General features: G+C 41.9%; 1 pseudogene across 1 annotated transcript; it reads left to right on the top strand.

Annotated features, from left to right (window-relative positions):
• Positions 1–3,824: 3,824 nt before the first annotated feature.
• Positions 3,825–4,806, top strand: LOC307093577 (actin, cytoplasmic 2-like; annotated as a pseudogene). Its single transcript has one exon. The product of its transcript is annotated as an actin, cytoplasmic 2-like (transcript).
• Positions 4,807–9,237: the final 4,431 nt, after the last annotated feature.

Genomic DNA, 9,237 nt, shown 5'->3' with positions numbered 1-9,237 from the left:
CTTTCTTTCTTTCTCTTTCCATGGGAAGGATCCTGTCTCTCTTTTTCTCTTTTTTTTACTTGGGTGCTGGCTAGGAAATAATTCAGAGCCAAAACCCAAATTGTAAGAGAACATTTATTGGGTAAATCACAGAGGTAGAAAAAGTAATTCCTAAAAGAGATGGGCTTAGGAAACAAGTTATAGAGGTAAAGGAAGGGGCCTTAGAGCTTGGGAGTGAGGAAGCTCACTGTAATGTGCCTGGGACCACCGAGGGGGGGGGGGGAGGGGGAGGGGGAAGGGAAAGGCAGGAGCGTGCTTCCAGGAGAGGTGCACCCGGGGAAGGATCCTTCCTGCCTCTTAGGTTTCTGGTGACTCCTGGTGCTCCTTGGCTGGTGGCTGCATCCCTCCGGTCTCCACCCCCACCTTCACGTGGCCTCTCCCCTGAGTGCCTCTGTGTCTCCTCTTCTTATAAGGACACCAGCCACTGGGGTTAGGGTCCCCCTTAAATTCATAATAATCTCATCCAGAGATCCTTAGCTAATTGCATCTGCAAAGCCCTTCCATTGTTCTAAATAAGGTCACATTCTGAGGTTCCGAGTGAACATCAAGTTTTGAAGGGTTATTATTCAACCCACCACATTGTAGGATACAACTAAAGCATCAAAGGAAAATGTAAACATCATTCTGGAGGCCCCATGAAGACTGGAAGCAAAGCCTAGAGGCCAGGAGCCTGGAGAGAAGGCTGATGCTGGAGTCCAGGCCCGGGTATGGACAGCAGCAGCTGGGAGTACAGAGGGCAGGGTGAGGCAGAGGCTGTGGAGGCCATGTCAGGGGGTTAACTGGAGATGGAAATCAAGTAGGGCCAACTGCTGGCTTTCTGGCTGGGACAACAATGCTACTTATCCAGATGGGAATGAGGAGCACGTTCCACTGAGCCAAACCGGTCTCGGTCTCACTTGTGATTATTGAAATGCAAATTTAAATTACACTGAGATAAACTGGATCTCATTAAAATTAAAAACTTTTGTACATAAAAAGATACTATAAAAAAGTGATAGTTTTGCCGAAACCGGTTTGGCTTAGTGGATAGAGCGTCGGCCTGCGGACTGAAGGGTCCCGGGTTCGATTCCGGTCAGGGTTGCGGGCGCGTCCCCGGTGGGGGTTGTGCAGGAGGCAGCTGATCGATGTTTCTGACTTTCTGTCCCTCTCTCTTCCTCTCTGTAAAAAATCAATAAAATATATTTTAAAAAAAAAAAGTGATAGTTTTGCTCAATGGATAGAGCATCGGCCTGAGGACCGAAGGGTCCCAGGTTTGATTCCAGTCAAGGGCACGTATGGTTGCAGGCTCTTCCCTGGCCCAGGCCCTGGTCAGGGCTCATGCGGAAGGCAACCAATCAATGTGTTTCTCTCACATCGATGTTTCCGTCTTTCCCTCTCTCTTCCACTCTCCCTAAAAATCAATGGAAAAATATCCTTGGGCAAGGATTAACAAACAACAACAACAACAACAACAAAAATTGAAAAACAACTCACAGAATGGGAGAGAACAGTCACAAATCTGATAAGGAATTAATCTCCAGAATATATAAAGAACTCTTACAACTCAACAACAAAAACGCACACACCCCAGTTAAAAAATGGGCAAAGGACTTAAATAGACATTTCTCCAAAGAAGATATACAAATTAACAAAATCACTAATCATTAGAGAAATACAAATCAAAATCACAATGAGATACCACTTCATACCCACTAGGATGGCTAGAATAAAAAAGACATAATAACAAATGTTGCGCCCTAACCGGTTTGGATCAGTGGATAGAGCATTGGCCTGCAGACTCAAGGGTCCCAGGTTCGATTCCGGTCAAGGGCATGTACCTTGGTTGCGGGCACATCCCCAGTAGGGGGTGTGCAGGAGGCAGCTGATTGATGTTTCTCTCTCAGCGATGTTTCTGACTCTATCCCTCTCCCTTCCTCTCTGTAAAAAAAAAATCAATAAAATATATTTTTAAAAAAATAACAAATGTTGCTAGGGATGTGAAGATGTGCATTGCTGGTAGGGATATAAAATGGTGAAAGCCTTGTGGAAAAGAGTCTGGCAGTTTTTCAAAAAAGTTAAACATGAAATTATCATATGAGCCAGAAAATTATCATATGAGCTAGGTATATATCCAAGAGAAATGAAAATATACCCACACAAAAACTTGTATACCAATGTTCATAAATAGCAGCATTATTCACAATAGCCAAAAAATGAGAACAACTCAAATGTCTGTTAATGAATGGATGGATAAACAAAACAGTCTATATAGTCCATGGAATATTAGTCAGCCATAAAAAGAATGAAATTCTGATACATGCTACAACATGGATAAACCTTGAAAACATTATGCTAAGTATAATAAGCCAGACACAAAAGGACAACTATTATATGATTTTCACTCATATGAGATACCTAGAGTAGTCAAATTCTTAGGTACAGAAAAAAATGGAATAGAGGTTACTAGGGGCTGGGAAGAGGGTGGAATGAGTAGTTATTGTTTAATGGCTATAGTTTCAGTTTTGGGGGTAAAAAATGTTCTGGAAATGGATAGTGGTGATTGTTGCACAACATTGTGAGTATACTTAATGCCACTGAATTGTACACTTGCAAATAGTTGAATTGGTAAATTTTATGTTATAGACATTATACCACAAAAACCAACACTGAAATACCATTTCTCACCTATCAGGTTAGCAAAATTGAAAAGTATAGCAACCCACTCTGTTGGCTAGGCTGTGGGAAAGCAGGCCCTCTTATATTTTGCTAGTGGGAATGCGACCCTTACTGAGAGGAATCTGTCATTAGTAACAAAATTTCATGTCTTTACCTTTTGCCCCAGAAACCCCACTTCTAGAACTTTACCTTGGAGATATACTCCCAACAATATGAAAATACTTATGTACTTGGTTGCTCATTGCAGCAGGGGAACTATTTAGATGCTCATACATAAAAAAGTGGTTGAATAAAAGTTCTTCCACACACCTCTGTGAATTGAAGGGATGTAATTTCCAGGATATAATGCTAAGTGAAAAAGGCAAAGTGGGAAAGAATATATTGTGCTACTTTTGTATAAGAAACAAGGGGAATTAAGAAAATATACATTTGCCTCCTCACTTGAGCATACAGAAACCTAGGAAGGAAAAAGCAGAGAGAACTGAGATTGATTACCAGAAGGCACTGGGCAGGAATTGCAAGGACAGGAAGGAGGGGACAGGGGAGAAGATACTTCTCTGAATATACCTTTTTTTAAAAAAGGTATATTTTATTGATTTTTTTACAGAGAGGAAAGGAGAGGGATAGAGCTAGAAACATCAACGAGAGCGAAACATCGATCAGCTGCCTCCTGAACACCCCCTACTGGGGATGTGTCCGCAACCAAGGTACATGCCCTTGACCGAAATTGAACCTGGGACCCTTCAGTCCACAAGCCGATGCTCTATCCATTGAGCCAAACCTGTCAGGGTTGAATATACCTTTTTGTACAGATCTGCCTTTGGAACCATGCCATTCTTTTATGTATTGGAAAAAGTAAGTAAAATCTCCAAGATGGGAAGGAAAAGTCCTAAAATCTAGTACAAACAGAACCAAAGCACATTTCAAATGAATAACAAACACACTTGTTCTCACTCGCTGCAGCAGGCCCACACTCCTCTCGCAGCTGTGCTCTGTGCTATTCCATTCTCCAAGACTGTTGTCTCCTCCTCCAATCGCCATGGAAGAAGAGATGTTATCAACAATGGCTATGGCTGTGCTGAGCTGGCTTTGTTGGGGATGATTCCACCCCTCCCCTAGCTGCGTTTCCTTCCATTGCCAGATGCCCCCAACACCAGCATCATGGTGGGCATGGGGCAGAAGGACAGCTATATGGGCAACAAGGCCCAGAGCAAGCACGGTATTCTCACCGTTTTGGATGACATGAAAATGGAGATTTGGCACCACACCTTCTACAACAAGCTGCTTGTGGCCCCCGAGGAACATCCTGTGCTGCTGCTGACTGAGGTTCCTCTGAACCCCAAGGTCAACCATGAGAAGATGACTCAGATCATGTTCGAGACCTTTAACACAAGGCCTTGTACATGGCCATCCAGGCTGTGCTGTCACTGTATGCCTCTGGCCGCACCACTGATATTGTTAAGGACTCTGGGGATGGGGTCACCCACACTATGCCCAACAATGAGGTCTACTTCCTCTCATACTCTATCCTGTGTCTGGACCTAGCTGGCTGGGACCTGGCCAACTATCTCACTGAAGATCCTCATGGGGTGTAGCTACACCTTTACCACCACAGTGAATGGGAAACCATGTGTAACATCAAGAAGAAGCTCTGCTATGTAGCCCCGGACTTCGAGCAGATGGCCACTGCAGTGTCCGCCTGCATCCTGGAGAAGAGCTATGAGCCCGAGGGGCAGGTGATCATCATCAGCAAGCAGTTCCAGTGTCCGGAGGTACTCTTTCAGCCCTCCTTCCTGAGTATGGAGTCCTGTGGCATCCAGGAGACCACATTCAACTTTATCGTGAAGTGTAATGTTGACGTCCGGAAAGACGTGTATGCCAACACAATATTGTCTGTAGGACCACCATGTATCCCAGCATTGCCAACAGGATGCCGAAGGAGATCACAGCCCTGGCTGTGATCAAGATCAAGATCATTGCCCTGCCAAAGAACAAGTACTTGATGTGGATCAATGACTTCCTTCTGGCCTCACTGTACACCTTCCAGCAGATGTAGATCAGCAAGAGTACGACAAGTTGGGCCCGTCCGTTGTCCACTGCAAATGCTTCTAAAAATACTGCGGGCAGATGAGTAGCATTTGCTGCATGAGTTGATCAAGTCTGAGTTTGCCCTAGCAAATGTATACACCTCATGCTGGCCTCATGGAACTGGAATAAGCCTTTGAAAAGAAATTGTCCTTGAAGCTTGTATCTGATCTTTTTTTTTTTTAATATATTTTATTGATTTTTTTTTTTACAGAGAGGAAGGAAGAGGGATATAGAGTCAGAAACATCGATGAGAGAGAAACATCGATCAGCTGCCTCCTACACACCCCCTACTGGGGATGTGCCCGCAACCAAGGTACATGCCCTCGACCGGAATCGAACCTGGGACCCTTGAGTCCGCAGGCCAACGCTCTATCCACTGAGCCAAACCGGCTAGGGCTTGTATCTGATCTTGTATTCAAGTTAACTGTTCCCTTGGTATATGTTTTAATAGCCTGTACATATCTATGATTTAAAAAAATATATTTTTTATTGATTTCAGAGAGGAAGGGAGAGAGAGAGATAGAAACATCACTGAAGCCCTAACCGGTTTGGCTCAGTGGATAGAGCGTCGGCCTGCGGAGTGAAGGGTCCCAGGTTCGATTCCGGTCAAGGGCATGTACCACGGTTGCATCCTGGAGAAGATGTTTCTCTCTCATTGATGTTTCTAACTCTCTATACCTCTCCCTTCTTCTCTGTAAAAAATCAACTATATATATATATATATATATATATATATATATATATGAACATCACTGATGAGAGAGAATCATTGATCGGCTGCCTCCTGTACACCACCTACTGGGGATCGAACTCACAACCCAGGCTTGTGCCCTTGACTGGAATCAAACCTGGGACCCTTCAGTCCATAGGCCAACGCTCTATCCACTGAGCCAAACCAATTAGGGTCATATTTATGATTTAAACTCCTGTACATGTGGTTGGTCACTTGGTGGCCGAAACGAAAACATGATTGTGCAAGAGAAATCCAGTGGCTTGGTGAGAATTGGGGAGACCACGCATTTCTGATTTGTTCAGGGTACTAACCTGCAGAAGCTGCCTATTCCAGGATTTCTTTAGAGGCTGGCGTGAGTCCTGAACCAGCTGTCATTTCTGTCCTGCCAGTCTGATGGTGTTGGGAGAGTTTAAGGCTTGGAAAGTTTCTATCTCTCTATCCCTCTCCTTTACTCTCTCTCTAAAAATCAATGAAAATATAGTTTTTTAAAAAAGGTTTAACTATTAGGGAATCCATTAGACAGTGAGAATGACTAATGTTATGATGACCTCAAAAATAGTATTTCACGCTTTATCACAGTGCTACCTCACTAAATAGGAAATTTAGTTTCTAAAAGCTCTTATCTGTTTTTTTATTTTACTGGCTTGAAAAGCAGATTCCTGTTTTGAGAATTACATGTTGTAATATAATCACATGTAAGTTAATGGTTCAAAAACAAATGATAGTACTTTAAAAAAGGAGCAAGACAAGAAAAAGAAAAAAAAAGAAGAAGCAAGACCCTTTTCATTAGGTTGTGACACCAGGCTAAGAGGGCTTAGGGTTGGAACGCAAGGAGTGTGGGTAGGGCATGGGCTCAGGTATAAATCTGCTTATGCTCAAGAAGAAAGGCAGGAGATGGGATCTAGAGAACCTAGACCAGTGATGGCGAACCTATGACACGCGTGTCAGCACTGACACGCGTAGCCATTTCTGGGCCGCTGAGGTGGCCACATGCCGAGGATGAAACATTTGCGAAATAATGTTTTTTCCTCAAAGTGACACACTACCTGAGTTATGCTCAGTTTTTTAGCGAAGTTTGACACACCAAGCTCTAAAGGTTGCCCATCACTGACCTAGACCTTTCTTAGCTGATATTTTCCTGCCAGAATACCTGGGATGCTTGTTTCTTGCCTTAAGTTGGAAAATAATTTGCATTTTCACCTCTAAATTTATTCATCCTTTTTTTTTAACCTGATGCTTTAAAAAAATAGATTTTTATTGATTTCAGAGAGGAGAGAGAAACATCTTTGAGAGAGATACATCCATAGGCTGCCTCCCACAGCCCCCTACTGGGGATTGAGCCCACAACCTGGGCATGTGTCCTGACCGGGAATGAAATCCGGGACCTCTTGGTTCACGGGAAGACGTTCAATCCACGGAACTACATCAGCCGGGCAATTCATCCTTTTAATTTATATAAAATTTTTGTACACAATTTTCAATTCTTTAAGAGATAACAAGTTTTGGTTTTCTACTGTCATGTGAGAACATTAGGCTCCAACAACAAGTCATTGTGAGAAAAATAAAGTGCTGCAGTAAAAAAAAGAGACACATACTTAAGGGTGAGAAAAAATAAAATCAATGAACTTAAGTAACTTTTGAATATAGTATTTAGAGCACATGCCTTCAGATTAAAGACAAAAAAACCTCTAAACAAATATTAAACTCTACTAGGTAGGCATTTTCCCCCATAGGCATGAATAGACAATTTGAAGTTACTTTTTGGAATTCTAGAATTGAGCAAATATGTAAATATATTGGGGGGATGAAAGCCAAGATCCTCATGGTTGGAGAATGGAGTTACAAATATGGAGAAGGGATGCCTGGCCAGTGTGGCTCAGTTGGTTGGGCGTTGTCCCGTGCACCAAAAGGCTGCCAGTTCAAGTCCTATTCAACGCACATGCCCAGATTTTGGGCTTAATCCCCAGTAGAATGCATTCAGGAGGCAGCTGATCAATGTTTTGCTCACATTGATCTTTCTCTTCCTCTCCTTTACTCTCTAAAAATCAATTAAAAATATATTTAAAAAAAGAAAGATGGAACCCTAGCCTGTTTGGCTCAGTGGATAGAGCATCGGCCTATGGACCAAAGGATCCTGGGTTCAATTCCAGTCAAGGGCACATACCACGGTTGCAGGCTCCTCCCCAGCCCAGGCCCTGGTCAGGGTGCGTGCAGGAGACAACCAATTGATGTGTTTCTCTCACATCGATATTTCCCTCTGTCTTTCCCTCTCTCTAAAAATCAATCAATGGAAAAATATTCTTGGGTGAGTATAAAAAAAAATATGGAGAAGGGAAAGGATAGAATGAACCCTATAGCATTACACTGGAATTGGAGATATCAGTATAAATTCACAGATGTATACATCTCATTCATTTCCAAGCTCTATCCTCCAAGAGGGTGTAGAAATAATGATGCCACAGCAATTATAAGTACACTTAGTACCCAGATCTTGATTTCTAAATACATTTCCCATTAAACACTTTTTTTATGTTAATAGTGATCCTCTATGGATGGTGTTTATTCTATTATTATTGTTATTATTATTATTGATTTCAGAGAGGAAAGGAGAGGGAAAGACAGAAACATTAATGATGAGAGAGAATCATTGATTGGCTGCCTCCTGCATGCCCCTTACTGGGGATTGAGCCTGCAACCCAGGCATGTGTCCTTGACTGGAATCGAGCCTGGGACCCTTCAGTCTGCAGGCTGACACTCTATCCACTGAGCCAAATTGGCTAGGCTCCACTAAACACGTAAAAAAACACACAAAACAGCTACAAAGGGTCAACTAGAAATTTTATAGCAGAGAAAACCTAGTTGATCAATCAAAGTCAGCCTTGGCAGTAATGAAACTATTGGGCAGTATATACCTCTTTATATTATATACCAAGAACTCAGCATCACTTCCGTAGTCTTCCTGCCAAAAGTGTATAGCCTAAATCTAAGTATGATTAAACTGAAATTGAGGGACATTCTACAAAATAAATGGCCTATACTCTTCAAAATGACAATGTAAAAAAAACAACACAAAAAACAAAATGACAATATCATGAATTATAATAGCTAGGAACTATTTCAGATTAAAGGAGTTTAAAAACAAATGCAAAGCTTGTATGATTTTGAATTTTCTTTTGCTATAAAGAATATTATCAGAACAATTGATAACACCTTGATAAAATCTGTAGATAATAGTATCATTTCAATGTTACTTTCCTGATTTTGAACACTGTTCTGTGGATATATAAGGGAATTCATTGTTGTTCCCATAGGAAAAGGAGAATAATACCTACCCCATGGAGTTGTCAGGAGCATTAAATGCACTGATTCACATACCGAATTTAGCACAAAATATTTAGTAAATATAGAGAAGAATACCACTGGGAATTTGGTTACAAGAAAGGGTCTCATTGGAAGTGGTACGGTCCAAAAAACCACCATCCTATATTCTCAACTTCAAAAATACCAGCTTAGGTGGAGAGAGACAAAGGCTCTGCCACTATGGCAGTGTTTCTCAACCTTTTTAATGCCGTGACCCTTTAATGTAGTTCCTCATGTTGTGGTGACCCCCAACCATAAAATTATTTTCGTTACTACTTCATAACTGTAATTTTGCTACTATTATGAATCGTAATGTAAATATCTGTGTTTTCTGATGGTCTTAGGTGACCCTGCTAGTGGTT

Source organism: Cnephaeus nilssonii (assembly GCF_951640355.1).
Source record: "Cnephaeus nilssonii genome assembly, chromosome: 2".
NCBI classification, from domain to species: domain Eukaryota; kingdom Metazoa; phylum Chordata; class Mammalia; order Chiroptera; family Vespertilionidae; genus Cnephaeus; species Cnephaeus nilssonii.
The sequence above is the reverse complement of the archived record's forward strand: the minus strand, read 5'-3'. Positions and strand labels throughout refer to the sequence as shown.